Here is a 26,276-nt window from a genome sequence, read left to right on the forward strand (position 1 = left end):
AGAGCGGTCCATTCGGCCACGCCTAGATCCGCAGTGCTGCAGGCACCGGACCTCACCACGACACCGCCCCGCGGGTGCTTTGAGGGTGTCTGATCCCGAGTGCAGGTGACTGCCCACGCATGGCTTCAACAGTGGCCGAATGAGGAGTCCTCGCAGAGGAGCCTTCACTCCTGAGCAATACCTTCCCCCTTCAGGGCCCAAAACTGTTAGAAAGTTCCTCTTTGTACGCGCCTGACATCTTCATGACTGTTTTTGAAGGTATTTAGCTCTTTTCTTTCCCGCCTTGCAGTGTTGCGGTCCCTTCTGGCCTGGAGAAGAAACTTCTGGCTGACCGTCGACGCCTTTTTGAGGGATTAGAAGCCTCCATCACTTTTCAGGTCTGCTGCCTCCCCCAGCTTTATTATAGCAACTTCCCCGTGGTCCAGCACTTGCCAGGCCTGCGGGGGAAGCCCCAGGTCTGAGAGCTGGGGTTGGGCAAGCAGGAGATCCGACTGTAGATCCTCAGCCCAGACACCTACTCTTTTATTCCATTCTCACAGTCTCAGTAGAGCAGAGAGGAATCTTTTAACGGATCCAGGAGTTCCTCCTGGAGTTCCTGGGGATAGAAGCCTTTGCAGAAGGGGCAGCCTCTGGGCCTGGGCCCAGTTCCAGCCTACTCTTCCTGACTCCTTTTGTGGGACCTTGGACTCGTGGGTGTTCTGTGCAATGCCACCCTGCCCCCTTAGAGTTATAGGTGCCTGTTAGTATTCCTTGGGAGACTTTAAAGGGAAGAGGAAGACGGATGGGACAGGGCTTCCAGCTTCTTTGAAACTGTTTTCCTTTCTTGGGCCTCCCTATTTATACATGCCAGGGAAATCATAAACAGCTGAGAGAGCTTGGTTTGGCACATGAAATTACCCAGCAGCAAAGGTTTCCTTGTGAACCAAGGGAGGAATTTACTCCAGAATTTTTTCTAGTCTTTTTTATTAGGAACTCGCAAGAGCCGTGGGAAGCAGGCAGGCTTGCCTGTCAGTCTGTTTCCTCCCTCCTAACCTGATGCCGCATTCTCTGCTTTGTGTTCTGGGACCTGACCACAGAGGGGCCCAGGAGCCCCAAGGAGGAGAGCACTCTCTATACTTCCTATTTTGACGTATCTGGACCTAGTAAGAGGGGGTGACTAATTCTGTCTGCGTGAGCCAGGCCTAGGGGATGAGTAATAGTTTGCCAGAAGAGGGATCAGGGCAAGAGCTGTTCCATGGCACGGGGGCAGCTTGTGCAAAGGCACTGAGGTTTTCTGAGCCTTCTACATGGCTGGACTTCACAGGCAGTGGGATGCCGGGAAAGGCTTGTGACCCATGCAGTGACCGTGAACTCATGGAACCAGTTGTTGAGGAGGAAGTGCTGTGTCAGAGGCTGGGGGCCCTGAGGAGGCCATCTCAAGGTCAGCAGGCAGGTCCGAATCAGAGCAGTGCCTGGTGGGATGGCCAACAGCAGGTCCTGGAAACTTAGGTAAATTTTATCTGAAGATAGATGGGATACAACTACTTACTATTATCTCGGTGTTGCTGGTTTTCTTCTTTAAAAAATGGCTTTAAAGGAAATAGACTTGTGCTTTAGGTTCAAACTGAGGGACAGTCACGTAGGCTCTTTTGTCTTGATTGCTCTCCTCTTTCCCTCGAGGTGGACAGTGGTCTGTGCACTGACCTAGACTGTCACAGCAAGCTCTGTGCTTGGGAGGGAGCACTCCCTGTCTCCTAGTGCTCTGGGAACAGTGGTCCCTCCTCCTGTCCCTCCTCCTGACTCATGTGGGCTTTTGGCTTCTAGATGACCTGTGTTTAGACATAAAGATATTATCATTCTGACCTGGAGGGTTTTGCTCAAACACTGATCTTTGGCTTCCTTCAAGGAAACTCCTCTGGTCTGCGCCCACAGCTTTGGAATATTTGCTGACCAGAAATGACAGGTTAGAGGGAGAGAGATGTAAGAGAAATTACAAGTGCGAGCCTAGGCCTGGGGCTGCATTCTCCGTTCTTTTTATATGTCTGTGTGTGTAAGTGGAGACCTGAATAATCACACAGATGTTGTAGTAGGAGCTGCGGGCCGCTTCCCGCCACCCGGCTAGCTTTACCCGAAATAATTACATGGAAACTGTATTCTTTTGAACACTGCTTGGCCCATTAGTTCCAGCCTCTTATTAGCTAGCTCTTACATATTGATCTAACCCATTTCTAATATTCTGTGTAGCACCACGAGCTGGCTTACCAGGAAAGATCTTAACCTGCGTCTGTCTGGAGTGGGAGAATCATGGCGACTGCCGGACTCGGCTTCTTTCTCCCAGCATTCTGTTCTGTCTACTCCGCCTACCTAATTTTCTGTCCTATCAAAGGGTCAAGGCAGTTTCTTTATTTAACCAATGAAATCAACACAAAACAGAAGACTCTCCCCCATCACACAGAAACTAATTAATCACAACACTGTTCTACCAGTGACTCAGCCATATTTCTAGCTAGCTCTTACATCTTGAATTAACCCATTCTATTAATCTGTATGTCACCATGAGGCTATAGCTTACTGGGTAAGGTTCTGACTGGCATCTTTCCCCTTTGGCAGCTATATGGCGTCTCTTTGACTCTCCCTACTTTCTCTCTATATCTCTGTTCAGATTTCCCACTTGGTTTTACACTGCTAAACCATTGACTGAAACAGCTTTATTCAGCAACCAATAAAGCAGTACATATACAGAAGGACATTCCACATCATCTCCCCTTTCCTGTCTAATTAAAAAGAAAGACTTTAATTTTAACATAGTAAAATTACATATACAAAACAATTATCAAGCAAGAATTATAGTTATAATATTTTGTATGAGTCTAAAGTTTTGTATCTAATTTATCTTTTATCATAACTAAGGAAAACTATAACTATCTGTCTCTAACTCCACCAAAGACCCAAAAGGATATAATATTACCTAAATAAACAGAAGTGCACTGTAAGCAACTTCCAAAGTTCTTTTGTAACATTGGGGCATCCATCTTCAGCCTACAGGTCCATAGTATCCAGCGGACTTTTCCATGAAGCAGGAAATTTGAAGCTCTGTTCACTTGTAATGGCAAAGATTATTAGTTGCTTTCTTCTGTGTCCTGCAGAATGTCTGGCAGTTTACTCTGTGAAGCAGGAACCCTGAAGGACCATCCCATCTTTTGGAATGTTTAGCCGGCATTTTTCTGTGTGTCCTGCATGCCCGGTTCATATAACATACCATTAAACAGTCTAGGCAGGAGCAATTTCTTGCCCAAATGGCTAGCCTTGTCATATTGAAGGCAAATTCCATAATGAGTTTCTTCGATATCCACCAACCTCTCTGAAGCAATTGGTGCTACCCAGAAGCAGACATGTCTCACTGTTGAGAAAAGTTTAAGTTTTTAAAACATTTTAAATGCCATATTCTCTAGGTCTTTGGAGTGTTGAAGATTATCTATCTAGCTGAAATAACATGAAATACATGTGCACATGTGGTGTATGTATGTGTGGATGAGCATGCTGGGGTGCACATGTGACAGTGTGTATGTGTGGGTGAGCATGCTGGGGTGCACATGTGGTGTGTGCGTATGTGTGGGTGAGCATGCTGGGGTGCACATGTGGTGTGTGTATGTGTGGGTGAGCATGCTGGGGTGCACATGTGGTGTGTGTATGTGTGGGTGAGCATGCTGGGGTGCACATGTGATGGTGTGTATGTGTGATATGCATGTGTGTGGGTGAGCATGCTGGCCATCTGAGAACAACTTTGCAGACTCAGTCTTTCCTTCTACCTTTATCTGGGGTCTGGGGGCCAAACTCAGGTCATCAGGCACGTGTAGGAGTCTTTGCTCTGCTCGGCCACCTCACCAGCCCCTCCACTCTTTATTTTATTTATTTATTTATTTTTTTTTTTTTGAGAGAGTCTCAGTGAACCTGGAGCTCAACAATTCAGCTAGGCTGACCAGCCAATGAGCTTCCAGGATCCACCTGTCCCTGTTCTCTCCACGATCAACACAGGAGGTCCAGGTGTGCTGCTGTGCACCTGACATTTACATGGTGCTGGGGACTTGGTATGCACAGCCCAGGGAAGACTGGAGGGGCCTAGGATTATTTATCAACACATGTGTTCTTTACCATCAACGTCCCCAGGGTGCAGATCAATCTCCCATCTATTTTAGGAAATTAAGGCTCCTGGATGCAGGCAAGGTCCTTTGTTAGCTGGGCGCCCGACCAGAACTGGTCCTTCCTCTCTACTATTTGTCAAACTCTTAGACATCCCCAAAGGCTGGGTAAAGTGAGTCCCCCCCGGTACCTCCTAAGAAAATGTGAGCTGAAGCAGAGAAAAGCGGGTCCCGGGAGTTATGCTATGCGTGGCGGTGGTGGGGAGGGCGGGCCATGTTTAGGCAGCTGAGGGAGGTTAAGTAAAAATATCTCCTCCCTTTCGGCTGAATGAGCGTGTGTCATATTACAGCCTGGTGCGGTTTGTGAAGTCGGAGACCACAGGCCGGCTCAGTTCCTGCTGCTGCCTGCTTCCCCTCCTCCTCCTCTTGAGCTGTGTTCCTTTGCTCCTGCTCTGCCTAGGACCACAAGGGGAATTACAGGGTAGGGGAGAGAAAAATCAGTAGGTGTGGTAGGTGAGGCGACGGGGCTGAGGGCCAGGGCTGGGGTCCGGTCTGTGCCCCTCACAGAATGAAGAGTAGGATTTGGCTCTTGCATGCCTTTTTAATGGACTCCGGTGACCATCGCACACCATGGGGCGGGAAGCAGTGTGGGGCTTGCCTAGTGTGGGTGGCTCTGAGTCAGAGTGCTTTGTGCTCAGCCTACTGACACAGAATCTTCGTGCCTAGAAGTGGCAGGTGAGCCCGATGCAGTCAGATGCAGAAGTTCTGTGGCCCTCCTTGAATCTGGACAGACTCTTCTAGAATTGGAGCAGAACCAATAGCCCCATTTTGCAGACAGGAAGCTGAGAGTGGGGTTTCACTCCCAGACAGTATTCCTTGATTTCCAATTCACCTTCAGCTCTTATTGATTTGTTTACTATTCAAATAGTCTTAGGAAGGAAGAAATGTTGACTCTGTTTTACAGATAAGCAAACTGAGGCCTTTCTTGGGGGAGTGAAGCTGCTTACCCTCTTTACAGTAACCCTGATGTTGTCCTTATGTTACCCACTTTGCAGATGAGAAAACTGAGGCCCAGAACACTGAGTCTCCTTTCCCAGCTCTGTGCTCTGTAGTTAGTGCTGCTCATCGTTAGCTCTGCACAGTGTCTTGGTACCTCCTGCACTCAGTGCTTGATTTAGGGAATGGGAAATGGGTCTCACTATACAGGCCTGGCTGGCCTAGAGTTCGCTCTGTAGACCAGGCTGGCTTCAGACTCACAGAGATCTGCCTGCCTCTGCCTCCTAAGTCCTGGGATTAAGAGTGTGCACCCTTGTCTGGTCTGTTTTCTGTTTGGTTATTTGGTTTTCCTGGTTATAACATCTCCCTGAAATCGGCTTTCCAAGAGGAATCCAGAAAGGGTTTGAGCCACGGAACCTGGTCGGGAACTCTTACGAGGGGCCAAGCCCATGGGGGTGGATTCCACCCCTGTGCTCCATTGGCTAAGTAAATGGTGTCTTGTTACTTTCCAACCTCAACGGCTTTGTCATTTGGGCCAAGTACTTAGCAAGCGCAGGATATATATTCATGCCTCTCAGCCTCCAGGGTGGGGCCCTAGTGTCCCTGCTCAGAGGCTGTGGCTGGACCAGACTCGGGTGAGTGCTCTGTAAATAATAGTTAAATCTGGGGAGTGGCCTGGTGGCATTTCTGCTTCGTCTCCTCAGTGGACTTTCCTTCCTCGTGGTGACAGGAGCTTGTGATACAAAATTTGGAAAATAGAAGTTTTTTAAAGATTTAAAAACAACAACAACAAAGAATTATCCTTAGCTGGCACCTAAGTGAGCACTACTAATTTTTGGGTGTGTTTTCTTCCTGGCATTTTCTTTTTTAGAAAAGATTTATTTTATGGTTTCTGTGTGTATGCAAGTATATCGGTGTGTGGGTTGTGCATTTTAGTGTAAGCGCTTGCAGAGGCCAGAGGCGGCTGATCTGGAGTTGGGGTGACAGACCTGGAGCTCCCTGGCGTGGGGGCTGTGAACTGAACTCAGATCTCTGGACGAGCCCTGCTCTCTGGCCTCCGCTTCCTGGCATTTTAAACACCACACAATGGTCATACTGTATGTACAATTTTCTGTTCTTTTAGATTTTTTCTCAATATTATAACAAATATTTTCTCATGAAGGATTCTTTAAACGTAACATAAAGTTGTTCTCAGGTTTACTGTGGTTTGGTTTTGTTTTTTTGAGACAGGGTTTCTCTGTATAACAGCCCTAGCTGTCCTGAAACTAGCTCTGTAGACCAGGCTGGCCTTGAACTCACAGAAATCTGCCTGCCTCTGCCTCCTGAGTGCTGGCATTAGCACTGCTCCACTTCTATATAAACTCTTACTCTCGTGGGCCAGAAGATTAAAATGATAGACTAATATGTGGTTAGTTTTTTCACTCTTGGGGGCCTGCCACCCAGCTCTCAAATAAATAAACCGAGACTTATTCCTACTTATGAATGCCTGGCCTCAGCTTGTTTCTAACCAGCTTTTCTAACTTAGATCATCCTGTTTCTCTTTAACTACGTTTCACCTCTGGGCTTTTTGCCTTTCTTTATTCTATATGTCTTTCTTTCCTTCTTACTCCATGGCTGGCTGTGTGGCTGGCCCCTGACATCCTCCTCTCCTTTTCTCCTCCCTTTTCTCGAGGTTCCTCTATTTATTCTCTCTGCCTGCCAAACCCATGTATTTCTCTTTCCTGCCTTGCTATTGGCCATCCAGCTCTTTATTAGACCAATCAGGTGTTTTAGGCAGGCAAAGTAATACAGTTTTACAGAGTTAAACAAATGCAACATAAAAGAATGCAACACATCTTTACATCATTAAACAAATATTCCACAGTATAAACAAATGTAACACACCTTAAACTAATATTCCGTAACAACAGAATAATTAATTTTATTTATTTATTTTTAAGTTTTTCTTTTTCCTTTTCTTTCCTGGTGTTGGGCATTAGACCCAGGACTTCATACATGCTAGACAACCTCTTTGCTGTACTCCCAACCCTATTTTTTGTAAATTATAAAAGTGAGGTGTGCTAGATTTTCATCACTATTATTCCACTCCCGGTGGCAGGTAGGTACCTTCACTTAACAATCATCTAAGCTCACACGTTTAGACTGTTCATAAACAATACCATGCTGAACACCCTAATAATTTTATATGTTCTTTAAAAAATTATTTACATTTATTTATTTATTTGTATGTGTGTGTGTGTGTGTGTGTGTGCACACATGCCAAGGCAAGGGTCACAAGACAACTTTGTGGAGTCTGTTCTCTCCATAATGCTTAGACCCACTGAGCTACCTCTTGCCCGGGTTCTTTCTTCATTATTACAAATGGAGTTCCTGGCTCAGTTCTGAGACATTTGATAGCTTATGCTTTGCCCACTTGTTATCCAGAAGAGTTGCAGTGGTCATGAGTGGTCCTGTGTTTCTGCCATCACTGGTGGGGAAACCGCATCCTTGAAGGAGCACTGTGACTGGCTACCAGGAGTCCAGTTGTCCTGCAGACTTCGGCAAATCTTTCTGCACAGTCCAGTATCAGAAAAGGGTGGAGCTGAGACTTTCAGTGGCAGAGCAGAGGGACCGTGGCTCTCTTTCCAGTTTCAGTGGCAGAGCAGAGGGACCGTGGCTCTCTTTCCAGTTTCTGCTTTGCACTTGCGGTTTGACCCCGATTGGATCTCCTCTCTGCAGAGGTTACTTGGTTCTCTTTGTGCTCGTGGTGCAGACCTTCAGTGGACCACCTCTGTGCCTTGGTTTCCTCAAGGGTAAAGTTAAGATTTCAATGTTAGCTCCCCACATTTTTGTTAGTTTGTTAAGACAGGGTTTCCTATGCCTAGCTGGTCTTGAACTCACTAAGTAGCTGAGTGGCCCTGCACTCCTACCTCCATTACAAGTGCTATGATTACATCTTGTACCACCTTGCCCAGCTGTGCATGCTAGTCCAGCCCTCTGCCGGCTGCAGGGTTCTGCAATGCACCGCCTTGCCCAGCTGTGCATGCTAGGCCAGCCCTCTGCCGGCTGCAGGGTTCTGCAATGCACCTATGCGGTGCTTCCCCAGTGCAGATCGTTCAGACTCTCAGAATTGCTGTTTTCTCATCTGATCCAAGCACCCTGGAGCGGGAGCAGAAGGGCAAGGGCCATGGTCTTTGTATGGTCACATGTTATTGCTTCTTGAGCTTCAGGCCAGGAGGTGAAAGCCAGTTGAGCTGTGGCATTCAGAGTGGGATTTGCATGGGCTACCCTAGGCCCTGTCCCCTTTGCACTTTACCAGACTGTTTGTCTATGAAGCAAGAGGACACTTGGTTCTAGAACACACCTTTAGAAGCTGGGAACGGCCGGCCTGGCTCTTTAGATGGTCTTTTAAAAGCTTGCAGAGTTCGTGGTTGCATAAAATTCCATTTTCATGGCGGTGAATGTTTTAGAAGCGGCAGGGCTGTGTTCAGGAACTTTTTAGAAAGGTGGAATCTGAGACTCTGCCCTTAGGGTGGCCATATTTAGCAGCTAAGGAAACAGGATGCTAGTTAAATTAGAATTTCAGATAAAGAATGAGTAATTATTTAGTATTATTTTGCTCCCTGCAATATTTAGGGCATACTTACAAAGAAAAATCAATGCATATCTGCAGTTCAAATGTAAATTGACATGCAGAGTTTTTCCGGCAACCCTACCTCCCTGGCGCCACTGCATCTGTTCTGGACTCCTGCAGAAGCCTCATGGGATGCTTGTACAGTTTCAAGTGTGGAAAGCATTATGTGCTAGAGGCCTTCCTGTCGAAGCCCAAGCTGAATGCTTTTTGTAATGACTGCGTGTCTAAATTAGAACATAGTATTTATTGGGGGTCTGATAATTCCAACATTGTATACGTCTGAATTTTCTGTATTGTGTTTTCATATTACAGAGAACTATAGGACTTACTATCCTGCCATTAGGCCCACCTGTGGTTCCAAAAGGTCCCCCACATTACAATGAAAATATATAGAGAAATAGAAAATTAATTTATCCATGGTTCTGTCCAAAACTGAGGTGGGTGGGTGAGTCTCAGTCCATCTCTGCCTGAGTGGCAACATGCACAGGGGAAAGAAAGCCAGGAAATACACATTCGAGCCGAGTTTCTCTTGGCATCGGGGCTCTTGTGGGTGGGCCATCGTCACTGCCCACGTGGAATTTCCCTAGAATAAAGCCAGTTCCTAGGCCTCTGTTACACCGCAGTGTTAGCAGATGAGGGGAAAGCTCCTGGCTTTAGGAGAAGCCCTGGCAGCTCTGGAGGCTTCGGTCTCCCCACCTCCATAAACATCTCTGCCAGTGCCCATGCCAAGCTACTCTCAGCCTCCACACTTGGGACGGGAGCACCGACCTTTGTGTGCCCAACCCTGATACTGTCTGCGCGGACCCCGAAGAAGGTGACACTCTTGACTGCCTTCTCACCTGACAGGTTTCCCCATCTGAACGGTAGAGATGGTCTGAGGAACTGCCAATTCCACCTCTTCACTCCACACACGCCCCGAGAGAGAGTGTTGCTACAAGCGCTCACCTAGCCCCGAGTGCCATCACTTGTGTAGTTTAAAAGTGCACATCTGAATCAAAACTCTTTCAGTTACTTTTCAACCCCAGGCTTGGGAAGATCAGGGAACTTGGCCATGGACATCTTGGGTACTGACTTGCCTGAGTCATTTGCCTGCCTATTTGACCTGGTTCTCTAACTTGGCTCCCACTCCTCTGTGCATGGGAGTGCTGCCTCCTCCTCACCTCCCAAGTCAGCTTCCCACCTGACCAGGGCCAGATCTCAAGGTCAAGTGAAGACCTGATCTGTCCGTTTTGCATCCTGGAGTGGGGTGCAGCTCTGAGGACAGGGAGGTGACACTGTGACTCTAGGCAAATGCTTTTAGACTTCTTCTAATAATTTTGAAAGTAGATAGACATGATGTTCTTTTTTTTTTTTTTTTGATTTTCGAGACAGGGTTTCCCCGTAGCTTTTTGGTTCCCGTCCTGGAACTAGCTCTGTAGACCAGGCTGGCCTCGAACTCACAAAGATCTGCCTGCCTCTGCCTCCCGAGTGCTGGGATTAAAGGCGTGCGCCACCACCGCCCGGCAGACATGATGTTCTGAAGAATCTCCCAGACTTACCATGACTACAATCACCCAGGAATTGATTCCTTAGGGCTGGGTTGGGGCCTGGAATCTGCATTCCCATGAGTGTCCAGTTCATGCTGTTGCTGCCGGTCCAAGGGTCACACTGAACTGTAAGATTCTAAATTGCGGACTGGGTGGAGTGCTTATCTAGCATGCATAGCACTGACTTAGAGCCACAGCGTGCTAAAGTGGATGCAGTGGTGCACGCCTGTATGCAGTGGGGTGATGTTGCACACCTGTATGCAGTGGTGTACACCTGTATGCAGTGGGGTGATGTTGCACGCCTGTGTGCAGTGGTGTGATGTTGTACACCTGTATGCAGTGGTGTGATGTTGCATGCCTGTATGCAGTGGTGTGATGTTGTACACCTGTATGCAGTGGTGTGATGTTGTACACCTGTATGCAGTGGTGTGATGTTGCACGCCTGTATGCAGTGGTGTGATGTACACCTGTATGCAGTGGTGTGATGTTGTACACCTGTATGAAGTGGGTATGGTGTTGTACACCTGTATGAAGTGGGTGTGATGTTGTACACTTGTATGAAGTGGGTGTGGTGTTGTACACTTGTATGAAGTGGATGTGGTGTTGCACACCTATATGAAGCAGGTGTGATGTTGCACACTGTATGAAGCGGCTGTAGTGATGCACACCTGTATGAAGCAGGTGTGATGTTGCGCACTGTATGAAGCGGCTGTGGTGAGGCACACCTGTATGAAGCGGGTGTGATGTTGTACACCTGTATAAAGTGGGCAGAAAGATAAAAATTTCAAGATTACATTTGCTGTGTATTGAATTCAAAGCCAGCCTGCGATAAATGAGACCCTGTCTCAGAAAAATTGGGCAGTCAGTCAACTGATAGTCAATTTAGAATGGATATTTCAAAATTAAGCCTATTGATAAGGCATAAATAGCCAGTTTAGATTCAGATGCTTTTTTCTTTTCTTCAGAGCTGCTCGTAGAACCCAGAGCCTTGTGCTTGTTGGGCAAGCCTTCCCCCAACCCAGGTAGCTCACCCTGGAGATTCCTTCTGTCCATCCTGCCTCCCTCTTCTCTTCGAACTCTGGGTCAGACTTTATCCCACTGTTTCTAGAATGCAAGCAGTTGTTGAAATAGTTTCCTGCTAAGTCATGAAGAGGTGGAGAAATAGGGCCCTTCAACAGGAGAGAATGACTCAGTGGGAAGCCATCTGAAGGCCTGCAATGTGGCTTTGAAAAACATCTCCACCAGAGGGTTTTACATTTAAGATGATAAACATCATTCTCAATTTGTGGCTTGCCGTGGCCCAGATCACGTACCCTGTGGCCCCATATACAAGAGACAGCAGTGGTTTGCCGTGGCTCAGATCATGTACCCTGTGGCCCCGTATACAATAGACAGCAGTGGCTTGCCGTGGCTCAGATCACGTACCCTGTGGCCCTCTGCAGAAATGTGCTGTAAGCCTGAGCAACCAAAGCTTCGGGTCTTTCTCCAAGTGAGTAGGAAGTGTACCCTTATTTATAGCTTGATACTGAGTACAAGCTAGACCCAAGAGTAGCAGTCTGCCTAGACCTCTTAGCTGTGTGTCTTGACCCCTGGGGCCTTACTTCACCTCTCTAAGCCTGAGGTCTTGCTTGGCAAGATGAGCGGCATGGTACCTGCCTGGCAGATTTCCTATATTGCCTGTCGAGTCTAATGCCTGGTAGGTGTACAGAAAGTGACAACTTGGCCGTTTGAATCCTTGTGGTGTGACTGGCCATCTAGTCCAAAAGTCCTACTGATGACTCGGGACGGGTCTTATAGGGTGAGAACAACCACCGCTGCAGCCTCCACCTTCCACAGGCAGAATGCTCCGAATGAGGTCCCCTGGTGGCCTGCACACTGTCAGTGAGCTCCCTGCCAGAGGCTAGCTTTTCCTTGGTGGACAGCCTGATTCTGGGAAGCTGCCTCCTCTCCCTGAGCTCCAAGGCAGTGCAGGCAGATGTGCAGACAGACTCAGAACCAGCTGCCTGGAGCTATGGTGGGGGCTGCGACAGAAACCCTCTATTTCTTGCTCCCTTGGGAGCATGTGGGTGGAGACCGGGCTAGTAGCATCAGCGACTTGCAGATCTTGTTTTCCAGTTGCTTCTGCCCTTCTAGAAGGGAAACCCGCAAACTTCGTCTTAGCTGGGGTCTTTGTAAACCTAGTGAAGCGTGAAAGCTGGAGTCCATCACAGGAAGCGTGCAGTGCTTTTCTTGCCCATAGATGGCAGCATCTGTATTGTGAGCAAGTTCTGTGGGAGTGTGCCTGTGAGCACACATGTCACACATGCGTGCAAGCATATCCTTTGGGGAGTCTGGAGCTGCAGCGGGCAGGGTCTGGAGTAGCATGCGCAGATCTTAGTCTGCTGGGAGAGACCCATACAGACATAGACTGCTGGTATTTAGTGTGGCAGAGAACCTAGGAACTGAGGGGTGAAGGACACAGGGTACAAAACTTGCCCGGAGGATGCAGGGGCAGAACACACTCTATGTGGCAGGAGTCTGTGGTTCAAGCGGCTGGCCATGACAGACCACAGGGAGTAGACACCGAAAGTTGGCAAAGGATCCTACACTTTGTCTGGGGCTGTGTGGAGCCACTGCGGGTCTGAGCGACCCAGTGATGTGGTCTGGGTCTGCTCTGAGGAGGTTTACACTGGGAGAGAGTCAGAGACAGAGTGGCCAGCCGAGAGGTAGGGTGTGTTCCCCTGTAGTCAGAGGCTGAACTGAATTGGAAGTCAACGTGAGCTGGAGGTCGTGGGAGTGCCTGGACCTCTGTGTGGATGGAAGATGGGAGATGTGGCCGGGGGTACCCATTGCTGCATGGGAAGCGTGAGGAAAGGGGTGCACTTAGGAACGTAAGCAACCCCCCAAGTGAGCAGGTGGGACCGGTTTGGAGTTAATGGAGTGTGCATAGCTGTCTGTCATTTTTCAAAACAAACCCCCATGTGCTTTGACATGCCTCTAGGAATTGGGATTTTCTGCAAGATATTTGAGAAAGGCCTGTAGAGGTGCCATTTAACTTTAGTACCCCAGACCTAGAGAAACATGTGACCTCTGACCCCTCTGCCTGTGGCTCCATGCCTACTACTGTGTTACCTACTGACATTGCAGAACCCATCAGCAAAGTCTGGGCCATGTACTCCGGTTAGGAAGGGGCTTGTATTGTCACATCAGGAGCCTTGGGGGCTCTTCTAATGGGCACTGGAGGTGGCGTTTGCTGGGTCATGTACTGCGCCACAGCCTTAGAGTGAAGCAGTTACTCCAAGGAGCTCATAGCCTGGCATCCTGAGGTCCACTCTTGACCAGCTCAACCCTCCAGCATCAGGTGTGGGCAGCACTGGCTGGAGATCTGCAGGTAGGCGGGATTTACCCGTGTGACCTCAGACACTGACACTGAGATTCCTGGGCCCTTTTCCAGGTTCCGCCAACACTCCCTCTCCCAGTGCCTGGCAGCTGTCACAGCGTCTCCTCCCGGAGTGGCTGTCTTCTCCTTGCACGGCTCTGAAAGGTAGGTAGAGCAACACAGAACCACTGTCCACGCAGTGTCCCGGGAGTCTAGATGATTCCGGAATGGAAGCAGCTGAACAGCTTTTGTGGACTATTCATTGCCCCATCTGCTCCTCACCAAGGGGAAGGCAGCTGAAGGCAGGGGTGAGGCGGGCTGAGCGCCCCATGCCTGCTCCCGCCCTGGCTGCTCTGTGGTGGGAGGAGAGGTGGGAACCCTCCCTTGCAGGTTGTGGAGAGGTGGACAAAGTTGGGTGTGGCCACCAAGTCCCCACTTGTTGACTTAGGAGGCACCTGAGGAGTGTGAGTCATGGGAGACTGGATGAGTCATTCCCACCTGGCTGGGCCCGCCTATCAGATTCCAGGGTGAGCCTGCGCTGCAGTGCACTGGTGGGGGGGGGGGGGGCAGAGTGCAGAGTGCTGGGCTGCAAGCCAGGAGACCCTGATTCCTTGAGTGGGTCCTGGGCGTTTCCTCCTGGAGGGCGGTACATTTGGTCTCCTCCTTGTCTAACAAGGTGGTGGTGGGGATCAGACAGCCCCGCAGATAACTTTGTGAGATGGAAAGCCAGGAGGGTCACTGTGAGAGCATTTCAACCTAACAGAAGACAACTTCCAGTTGTGTGAGGAGAAAGGAAAGCGCCCTGCGGCCCATGGCATCCGTGGTCCATGGCATCAGTGGCCAGCTCATGATGTCACCGTTGCTTGCCAAACGAAGCAGGAAGCAAGTGCTTGCATTTCCCAATCCTCCACTCCACCCAGCGGAGGAGCTGAGCATGCCTCTGTCCCTCTGAAAGTCTAGATGACAGGGCCTTTGTCCTTGGACCCAGAGGTTTCTAGAAGGTTCCCTAGGCCCAGAGGTCTGGCCACCCTCAGCTACCACTGAATGATCACATCTGGCTTCTGGGGTACATACTTCTGACAGTCCAGAAACTGGGGTGTCCCTTCCTGTGTATGATTTTGCTAGCCATGTCACAAGGCCCTTACATTCTGTCTGCCTGCCCAACTTCTGGAAACACCAGAGGGCCACAGCCAGATCTGCTCGGGCCTAGCTGAGGGTCTCAGGAGTCTGCCTGTTCACCCTTGCGGCTCCCCTATCCCCTGCACTGCACCCGCCCCACGTTCACCTCCACGAACTTGGATGTAAGCACGGCGCCCTGGTGTCCTCCCATCAGATCCTCAGATATCCTTGTCCCAAGTCTCTGGCACACTGATACCTTTTTCTCCATCTGGAACATTCTCTCCCTGGCTGCTGAAAGGCTGTCTTGTCAGTTTCCCCGAGCTGCCCCACCCACCCTTTCTGACTATGCACAGCGCTTTGTTTTTCTGACTTAAATGTTAGGCAGATTCTGGAATCCATTCATTCCCAGAATCATGTGACAAGTATCTAGGGCCTGAGTTGGCAATTAGAGAAGACATAAAGAATACAAGCTTCCCATTCCTCCTGGGTCTTGTGTAGATGGCTGTGCCTGCCGTGGCTTCCTGGGTCTTGTGTAGATGGATCTGATGTTCTAAGGGAGCAGCTAGGAGGAGGTGTTTCTCTGTACAGGCAGAGGAGCATGAGTGTCGGATGGCAGGGTGAGCTAGGAAGGGAGAGCGCCCCTCAGACGCAATGGGGAATGGCCAGGCAAGGGACCAGGGCTTCCAGGCCATGCTGCCCTTGACTGTGGATTTTACTCCACGCTACTAGAGACTGTTAGGAGCTTCCCAGTGGGAGACTTGGAGAACTTCATTAATGACGCCATCTCACACATGCATACATATACGCATGCACACGCGCGTGCACGCGCATCTTATGACCCTGCATGGTGGTGTTTAGTGTTTTCCTCACTGAAGTGCCCTGATTCTTCATGTAGGACTTGATGTCGAGAAGTCCTGGGAAATGTGTGCTTTCCCAGGATTCTCTTGGCTCTTTGCCTCCCGCCTCCCACCACCCTCCTGTCACCCTCCTGCCAGCCTCTCTCCCCCCCATCTCCCAGCCAACCCTTGCTGACTCTCTGGAATGGGTGGTGAACTGCCCCGTCCTGAAAGAGGAGCCATGCAGTCCCTGAGGGAGACAGCTGTGGCCCATACCCAGATGCTTTGCAAGACACCCATGGGGCCGTCAGCTTGTCCTGCCCTGGGATGGGCGCTGGGCTGAGGTGGGGAGTTGGGCGTTCCAGGCAAGAGGATTATGTGCAAAGGGCTGGCTACCTGGGGGCCTGTGTGCCTGAGGACGAGTGAGTCATGTCTGGAGACTGAGCTGAGAGTAGCAGGAGACACGGATGTCTGAAGAGACCTCGGATGCTAGCTAAGCTTCAGTCTTCGGGTCACTGGGAGCCATAGATGGCCACTGAGGACAGGAATGGCTCGACTGCTAAGATTCAGAGCAGTCAATTATGGCAGGCAAAGAGGAGGGCGGTCAGAGGGGCAATGCAGGACTCTCGTAGGAGATTGTGTTCCAGTGAAGCTCTGTCACGTCCCTTCCCTACACAGAGACACACACAGAGATATACACACAGACACACAGACACACAGAGACACACACACAGGGATATACACACACAGACACACACAGAGATATACACACAGACACACATACACAGAGACACACACACAGAGATATACACACACAGACACACAGAGACACACATACACACAGAGACACACACACAGAGATATACACACACAGAGACACACAGAGATATACACACAGACACACATACACAGAGACACACACACAGAGATATACACACACAGACACACAGAGACACACACACATACACACAGAGACACACACACAGAGATATACACACACAGAGACACACACAGAGATATACACACAGACACACATACACACAGAGACACACACACAGAGATATACACACACAGACACACAGAGACACACACACAGACACACATACACACAGAGACACACACACAGAGATATACACACACAGACACACACAGAGATATACACACAGACACATATATACACAGAGACACACACACAGAGATATACACACACAGACACACACAGAGATATACACACAGACACACAGACACACAGAGATATACACACAGAGACACACAGAGATATACACGCAGACACACAGACACACAGAGACACATACACAGAGATATACACACACAGACACACAGAGACACACACACAGACATACACACAGAGACACACACACAGACAGAGATATACGCACAGAGACACACATACATACACAGAGAGAGAGACATACACAGACACAGAGACAGAGATATATATATATACACACAGACACACAGAGACACACACAGACGTACATACAGACACACACAGACAGAGATATGCACACACAGAGACATACAGACAGACACACACGCAGACAGATAGAAACTCAGACACACACACATTCAGACAGATACACACACACACACACATACACACACACGCGCGCGCGCGAATGACCTCTCTCTCTCTCTCTCTCTCTCTCTCTCTCTCTCTCTGTGTTCTTCGCTCTTCCCCCATTCTGTTCCCACTGTCCAGCTAGGCTGACTTGAGTCAGATCACTGCAGCACCGGACTCTAGGAGTAAGTCTGAGCTAGTGTCTCTGAACAGAACGTGCCCAGTCCCTCTCAGCTTCATTCTCTGTATCCGTGAAGGAGGGCTCGGGTGGTGACCTGTGAAGGAAGGGGTACAGCACTTGGGTACATGCGATGGCTGGGGAGCCTCTACTGTAAGGTCGAGGCCCTGCCCAGGTCACAACAGGCTGTTCCCAGCAGTGCCCAGGAAGGCCACAAGGAGGATTTGGGGGGTAGGGCTGGAGCTGCCTTTAGCAGTGGTGTCTGGCCCAGGCACGGGGCTGGTTAGGACTTTGCACTCAGCACTCAGGATGGTGAGATTCTCAAAAATTCTAGACAATAACAGCAACAACGTTTAATTTGCAATGTGCCACAGGGGCTGTGATGTAGCTCGGCAATAGAGGGCCTGCCTGGGATTGGTTCCCAGCACTTCAGTAACGATAAAAAGAATGACAAAATACAGTTTCCGAGTTGATTGGGGCTAGGCACAATGAGATGTTTGAGAAGCAGGGTGTCACAGCATCCTGGCTGAAAGGGCCCAAGGGTGCACACCGACCTCCCTAGTTCACATTTTGGGAAACTGAGTCCCAGGCAGAAGCAATGGAAGAAGCAGAAAAAGAAGGCTAGGTCCAGGTCTAGTCTCCTTTTTAGGCGGGTGTGGCTCTTTGTTCAAACCCTATTCCTCAAGAATTGTGAACAATGGCTTCCTGAAGAAGTTTTAGTTAACTGTGTGCAGCGGGGGTGGGGGGCATTTCTGGGGCCGTTTATGCTCTGATGCCTGTCGAGCTGGGCCTGGCATAACTATTTCAGCCCAAGCCAGAAGGGCCTATTTATAGCTGCTAGATTGAAGCCTGGCCTATCTCAAGAGGCCTTTTCCCTTCTGCCCTGCCCAGCCATGGCTGAGGAAAACGCCCTAGGGGGAATGATGAGCAGCTGGGAACTGAGGGGCTCTCTGAAGCCTGTTCAAGCAGGACCACAGATTAGCATCCAATTATAATGGCTCTCTGCCTGTTCTGATGTCCTCTTCTGGCCTCCAACGGCACTACATACACATGTATGGTGCAGAGACATATATGCAGTAGAACACCCATAAACATAAAATTAAACAAATCTTTAAAAAATAAGGATAAAAAAGATGTATTTATTTTCATTTTTTTATTTTCATTGTTTTGCCTACATTTAAAAAAATTGTTTATTTATTATATATATACTTTCCAGGAGACAGTGCCAGATCTCATTACAGATGGTTATGAGCCACCATGTGGGTGCTGGGAGTTGAACTCAAGACCTTTGGGACAGCAGTCAGTGCTCTTAACCTCTGAGCCATCTCTCCATTCCTTGCCTACATGTCTTTAGCACTGTATGTGTGCCTGGTTCTAAAGAGACCAGAAGAGGACATTGGTTCCCTTGCTATGGGAGTTAGGGGTGTTTGTGAGCTGCCATTTAGTGCTGGAGCTGAACCCGGGTCCTTTGCAAGAGTGGCCAATGCTCTTAACCACTGCACCAACTCCCCAGCCCACGTAGGTGCTTTCTAAAAGGAGCAAGGGAGAGAGTAACAGGCTTCAAAATCTAGCCCTGGATTTAAACTCTGCTCTGCCTTTCCTAACTGTGCAAGACTTACTTCTCTGAGCCTCAGTTTCCCTGTCTCTAAAATTGGATGATGGCACCCATAAGTTTTAATGAGGATTCAGAAAACTGGTGCTTATGAAGTTCATATCATGGGGCTGAGGAGATGGCTTTAATAGCTGAAGTGCTGGCCCCACGTGCCTGTTTGATCCCTTGCACCTACATAACCACAGGGAAGGGACGGCAGGGACAGGAGGATCTCCCGGGGTTGCTGGCTAGACTGTCTGAGCTAATAAGTGAGCTCCAGGCTCAAGGAGAAGACATGTCCTCCAAAATATGGTGAAGAATGATTCATTGAGACAGCTGACCTTGATTCCCTAGCCTCTACATATATGAGCACACATCTGCACACACATACACACATCTGCACACATACCTACACACACATATGTGCACACATCTATACACACCTGCACACACACGTGCACAATACCTGCACACACATATGTGTACACATCTGCGCATACACACATCTGCACACACACATCTGCACACGCACATCTGCACACACACCTGTGCGCTCACACCTGCACACACATCTGCACACACCTTCAGACACATACACGCACACATCTGTGCATACACACCTGCATACACATCTGTAAGTGCACATTTGTGCACATACATCTGCTCATACACATCTGCACACATCTGCGTGCACGTGCACGCGCACACACACACACACACAGACACACGGTTGTTGTCGTGACGCCTGCGCATATGGAGCTTCAGTGTGCAGAAGGGAGTTTTATTTGCCGGTGATGAAGCTGAGGCTCCTTACGTATGTGCTGCACCTCTCAGTGGCCAAGAACAGTCAGGCTTGGGGAACCCTGACCTCCCACAGGGCCCTGACCTTTCTCTCTCCTCCTCCCAGCCCCCTGGGCCGATCCTGTTCCCAAGGTTCTGGGGAGCTCCGTGTTAGGGATTGTTTTTCTTAAGAAGTCCCTTCTGTGGTGCCACAGGATGACTCAGAGCTCTGAGTCACAGCTGATGGCAGGGGAGGCCCGCCCTGGGGGAGGCAGAGGGGAAGGATGGAAGAAAACAGGAAGGGGACCAGTTAGTCCCAGCTGGCCTGCTGTTTGATCCACCAGACCCAGGAGGCCCCTTCTCCTGCTTAGCCTCAGTTTCCCCAACTATGATTGTGCTGAGTGGACCCCACCCAGTTCTGCACATACCAATGCTGGGAGTCTGTGCTCTTTCCAAACTCTCCCAGGCCTCAAACTCACAGAGATCCACCTGCCTCTGCCTCCCGAGTGCTGGGATTAAAGGCGTGCACCACCATGCTTGGCTAACACGAGGACTTTTGTTTCCACAACAACATTCAACATTCCTGAAATATAATTCACATAACTGATTAAATTCACATAGTGTTGAAATAAGAGCAGCGGGGCTGTGTCCCTGGCACCTGGCCACCCGCATGGCTTATGCCCAAAAATAATTACATGGAAATTGTATTCTTTTGAACACTGCCTGGCCCATTAGTTCCAGCCTCTTATTGGCTAGCTCTTACATATTGATCTAACCCATTTTTAATATTTTGTGTAGCACCACGAGCTGGCTTACCAGGAAAGATCTTAACCTACGTCTGTCTGGAGTGGGAGAATCATGGCGACCCCTGACTCGGCTTCCTTCTCCCAGCATTCTCTTCTGTTTACTCCACCCACCTAAGGGTTGGCCTATCAAATGGGCCTAGGCAGTTTCTTTATTAATTAACCAATAAAAGCAACAGATTAATACAAGACCCACCTCCATCAACATAGAGTACACACACACATACACATACACACACATATATTTCTGCCATTTTCATGAACTCTGATTCTTAGTGAATTCAGGGTTTTGAAATCATCTCCACAATCATGTTTGAGAGACTTTTCTTTCCTCCCTTCCCTCCTCTTCCCTCCCTCTCCCTGTCCTTCCCTCCTTCTCTCCCTCCATCTTCTTTCTTGAGACAGAGTATCTCTATGTAGCCCTGGTTTCCCAGAAACTTGTGTAGACCAGGCTGGCCTCGAACTCGCTGAGATCCGCCTGCTTCTGCCTCCTGAGTGCTGGGGTTAATGGCATGCACCACCACACCTGGCAAGAACATGTTCATTACTCCGAAATGTTCCCTGTGCTTCACTGCCCACAGCTAATCAGCATCCGTGTCTAGCCCTCCCCACTACAGCATCCGTGTCTAGCCCCCCCTTATCAGCATCCGTGTCTAGCCCTCCCCCTTTATCAGCATCCGTGTCTAGCCCTCCCCCTTTATCAGCATCCGTGTCTAGCCCTCCCCCTTTATCAGCATCTGTGTCTAGCCCTCCCCCCTTATCAGCATCTGTCTCTAGCTCCCCCTCATTCAGGGTCTGTCTCTAGCCCCCCTCATCAGTATCTGTCTCTAGCCCCCCCCCCTTTCTGGCCCTGTGCAAACAGTTATCCTGCTCTGAACCTAGGATGTCTTCTCAGTATGAGGTCACCGCACCCTCTTACCATCTGTTAGGATTTCCCAGCATACACAGTGTCTCGTACACAGCAGATCATGGGCACATGGGCCTGGTGCGTGGCCCAGACTCAGGCACCATCTCAGAGCACTTACCTAGCATGCCAAGAGCTGGGATGGACACCAGTTATCTACTTCTCTGTCAGAGAAGCGCTACTGGCATCACGTTCTAGAGCTGAAGAAGGCCAGGCATTGACAGGACAGGTTGCTTTGACAAGGTCACACGGTGACAGAGGCTGGGGAGTGTCCCTAACTATGACGTCGTATTGCCCCTGCCCCTGGGGTGAGTACCACCACAAGGATGTAGCATGTAGCATGTAGTGTAGCTTATAGCTTGTAGCATGTGTTTTCAAGGACTGAGGCCCGGTACAGAGGACATAGACATCAGCACCCAGCAGAGTGTATGGTGGGTGAATCCTCATCGGGGCAAGAGCGGCATTGATGAAGCTGCAGAAGAGAAACCTAGTGCAGGCCTAAGGAACACAGGCTGGTGTGTGACATGGCCGTGTGTTTGTATGTGACACTGGAGCTCTGGTACATATGGGTTCCTAGGCCCCAGGAGGCTCTGTCATGGTAGGACCTGGGGCCCAGCAAGAGGTTTTTCTCCTCCTTACAAAGGCCTGCCTGTTTCTTCCTCCTGTTTCTGGATGCCAAAGAGTGGGCATGTTCCAGAGGAGGACAGGGGCCTCAAGTACGCCCACTGTCCCTTTAGCTCAGACAGGGGTCAAGGCATGGGGCCAAGCCCGTGGTTCAGGAAGAGCCTGCCAGGCCTCCAACTCCCCACTCTCCAAGGCAGCCCCCCACCCCAGCACTAGCTGGGGCCAGCACCAGTAATTTTCCTCTCCCTGATCCTCCTTCTTATTGGCTCCCTGACTGCTTTGCTGGCTCGAGAGAGATTGCCTTCAAGCCTTTGGGGAGTCGATTGCTAGCAGCTGCTGTGGGAGGTGCGGAGAAGGAGGAAGAGGAGGAGGTTACAGGTTGTGCACAACAGTTTCTTGAGCCCTCTCAGTACCTGGAGCTCACCATTTTATCCTGTTTCTTCTGAACAAAAGTGACAGGCCCAAGGTCACACGTAGCCAGTTCCCAGAGTTCCTGGCAGGGAGCTGGGTCACACAGAGGCTAGGGTAGATGGCAAAGGATGTCTGGTAGTCAATGAGCTATGCTGCTTAGGGCACATGGGTACCAGATCTCAGAGGGTCAAGCCTGGGAGCCCTGTGTATGTATTGGGGCCATGGAGGGGTCAGGAGCAGTGGCGGCCACAGGCCTACTTGAACGTAAGATCTTGTGAATCCTCCCTCTCTGCTCCTTGCTAGCCCCTGGCCTTCATCTTTTCATTGGAGTTTTTTTCTGGATTTTTAAAAATTTAATTAATATTAGATGCAGCAAATCTGTGACATGCCTGGCTGTCCTGTGTCCAAGGGCAGTGAAGTTCAGAGGGCTTGAATTTCTTGTCACAGTCAGCTTGTGAGTGTTGGGGTCCATACTGTTTTGGGTTGACAAAGCAAGAAGAGATTCTTGAGGTAGATAGGAAGGCTCGGAAGGCTGGCTCTTCTGGTGACTAGCCACCACCCTGTCTCCGGCCTTGGTTGGAACCCTCCAGCTGTCCCTTGCTTTGAGTGTGAAAGCGAGGTAGAGGCCAAGGGTGGGCACGGAGCAAGTGAGCTGCAGGTGTGTAAAGGCCAGCAGGTGCTGTGGGCCATCTTTGGATGTCATGGTTGCTAGGCACCAGCTCAGTGACACACTCAGAGTCAGGGTCTTCTGTCCTCCCAGACATACATCAGGGTAGCCTTGTTGCTCTGCTTTATAGAAAATGAAATTGGAACATTAGAAAGGGACCACGGACCCTGTCCCCTGAGCTGATTCACATCCCTCCATGAATGAGACCTGTCATCTACTATCTCTTGGCTATGCCTGCCCCTTTGCCCTCGCTGGGACCACTGCCTACGGGCTGCAGTGGGGCATTCGGGCCATCATGCCGTGGCCAGAGTCCTGCACCCACCACCACTCTCCATTCCCAGAACTCTCTCCATTGCAGAACTTGTTAATCCCAAAGATGTGATGAGAAAGCCCACTGACCCAAATCATCATGGGCAAATTAATTAAGGCAAGCAATTAATTAAAGCAAGTTTTTTTTTATTCATGTACACAAGCTGCCTTTCCCTAAATGTGGAGTTTGAGAGATCAGCACTGGGCATGAGGAAGACAAGGTTTTTATAACCGAGGGGTAGGGGGTTTCCAACTGGGGGATTTGAAGGGCAAAACTGACAGGGTTACAGGAGCAGAACATAAACATAATAGGTTAGTCATAACAACCTCCTGAAGCAAAGACATGATTGCAAGGTGGTCCTAACAAGGTAGCCATAACAACAGGTAGTCATAACAATCTTTTGGAACAAAGGTAGGGTTCCAAGATGGTTACAACTTTTTTATACAAAGATGTGGTTGCAGCTTCCTGGAAGAGGCAGTACAGAACCATTTGTATTTAAGGTTACAGATGGGGCAGAGCCTAATCCTTGAGAAACAGATTTAATCATAAATAGGAATGGACCTAGTTTATCTTTACTGTAAGATGGCTTTATCGCCCAAGATGGAGGCAGGCTGGTTCATCCACTGAAGCTCTGCTCTCTTTGGACAGCAGCCCACATTTCCCTTCCCCTTACACCATCACTTCACTGTACCGTCCTACAGTCTGATTCTTCCCAGAACTTCACAGGAGTGAACCCACAACATTCCTGCCTTGTGACGGGCACAGTGTCCTTGAGGGTCATCCCTCTAGCAGGATGTAATCTTTTCACAGGTTACTGTTCTGCTGTTTAAATATGCTTGTTGATTGTCTACTCACTCATTAATGAACCACTGGCTTGCTTCCATGTTTGAATTGTTGTGGGCAGTGTTGTTGTGAACATGGCTGTGCAGATGCCTCTTAGACAGCTTGCTTTTATAAACCAGTATTTTTTGAACATTTATTTTATGAAAAATCCTCTCTCTCTCCTCTCTCTCTCTCTCTCTCTCTCTCTCTCTCTCACACACACACACACACACACACACACACACACACACACACACTTTGTGGTTTGTTCTGAGATCCGGTCTTGCTGGCTAGCCCTGGGTGAGCTGAAACTTATTATGCAAACTGGGCTGGCCTCAAAGTTGCTTCTCTCGCCTGCCTGAGCACTGCTTGTACAGGTAGGTACACACTATCATACTTGGCAGGGAAGGTCTTTTGGTCTCTAATTTACACACAAGAAAATTAGGCTCAGAGAGACAGAAACTCACCCAAGCGACTGACCCAGCAAAAATGGCAGCTTTTTCTTCACAGGCTTCATCTGCACTAGGCTACACTGAGTCCAGTGTATTTCACCTGGTTATATGTCTTTAAGGTGTATGTGTGTGTATGGTATGTAAGTGCAGGTAACTGTAGCGGCCAGAAGAGGGCGTCAGATCCTCTGGGGTGGAAGTTACAACTGGTTGTGAGCCATCTGATATGGGTGCTGGAAACCAAACTGAGGTCCTCCCCAAGGGCAGTATGTGCCCTTAACAGCTGTTCCCTTATTAAATTCTCACAGCCTTCATGGGAAGAAGATACTACGGTCCCTACCTACACATAAGGGCACTGAGGCTCGAGTGCCAAGGTGACTTTCTCAGGGCCACTCAGCCGGTTAAGGGGTAGATCTTAAGCCCCCACTTTTGCTAGCGGAGTTCTTCCCCATTACATGCCCAAATCCTTCCTCTGAGCGGTTGCCTCCAGTGGCATCTCTTGACCCTTCCTCTGTGGCAGGGGCATCACAGACCCTGCCTTTCTGTCTGCACCTCACCCGGGTCTCCAGCTGATCCTGCCCCAACTCACCATGCCTGTGCTTGGGCCTGTGTTTGTGCCCCAGCTTCTCGGAGGTTGCTACAGAGTTCTGGGATAAGTGGGGGTGTGAGGGTCTAGGACTCAGTTTTTTGCAGTCCCAAGTTTCTCAGGGTTGGAGCATCTGCCTCAGGGCAGGAGAGACCGATAGCTACAGCGAGTCCTGGTGGAAGAGGCCTGAACTCATACACGGCCAAATCTTGTTGCTTCCAGGGCTCGGGGCCAGGCCTCCTTTGCCTGTGCTCACAGCACTGGGTGGGGTTGGCTCTGGGAGCTGGGAGAGGGTCTGTGGCTTCGGTCCCTGGGATAGAGTCAAACAAACCCCACTGGCCATCTTCCCAGTAGCTGTCCACACCCAGTACAGACTTGGCCAGGACAGAGGGCCAGCTGGCCATGCTGTTCCATAAGACCCAGGCCTTGCCTCTGGCCTGGTTGACCACAGACCTGAGTTCTAAGTCTAGGCTGTTGATACTGGCCCAATGGCCTTGAGGCATCACCTTTTTCTGCTTGGTGTTATCTACAAAGAGATGGGAGGTCAGTGGCCATTACTACTGGCAGTCCTCTGGCTTGCCCCCATAGTTCTGCACGTGGGTACTACTGTCTCTACTTACAGATGAACTCCTGGAGGCTCAGAAAGGGAAATAACCCAGTCCAGACTGCAGTCTAGCCCAAGCCCAAGTCCCATTTGAAAGCTGTAGTCTTACCCCTATTGCTCCGGAGTGTGAATCGCTGCCTTCAGGCCTCTGAAAAGAAGAAAGCAGGCTATTCAGGGATCCTTTGGGAGATGCTGTGTATCGTATCAGACCTTAGAGTCCCCTGAGGTCCCAGGAGCCTGACATTTTAAAATCCTCATTTAAAAATGAAGAAGCTGAGGCCTTGACTACAGGTGCTGAGGTCTGTGCATTCATGTCCTGGGGGCTTGCCAGAACTTGTGCGGGCCCTGCTTGTTTTCACGGGGTTTCATAACTGCCTCTTTGTTTACTGATCCTTGTCC

At 49.6% G+C, this 26,276-nt stretch overlaps 1 protein-coding gene across 1 annotated transcript in view; it reads left to right on the forward strand.

Annotated features, from left to right (window-relative positions):
• Window positions 1-308: 308 nt before the first annotated feature.
• The window catches only part of Gsn (gelsolin), a 56,430-nt gene continuing 30,462 nt past the window's right edge, over window positions 309-26,276 (forward strand). Inside the window, exons 1-2 of the mRNA XM_057754778.1 lie at window positions 309-377; window positions 13,687-13,776. The gene's annotated coding sequence lies outside the window, so the exon portion shown is untranslated. The remainder of the gene's footprint in view (window positions 378-13,686; window positions 13,777-26,276) is intronic.

This window comes from Chionomys nivalis, chromosome 22, assembly GCF_950005125.1.
Source record: "Chionomys nivalis chromosome 22, mChiNiv1.1, whole genome shotgun sequence".
Classification (NCBI taxonomy): Eukaryota; Metazoa; Chordata; class Mammalia; order Rodentia; family Cricetidae; genus Chionomys; species Chionomys nivalis.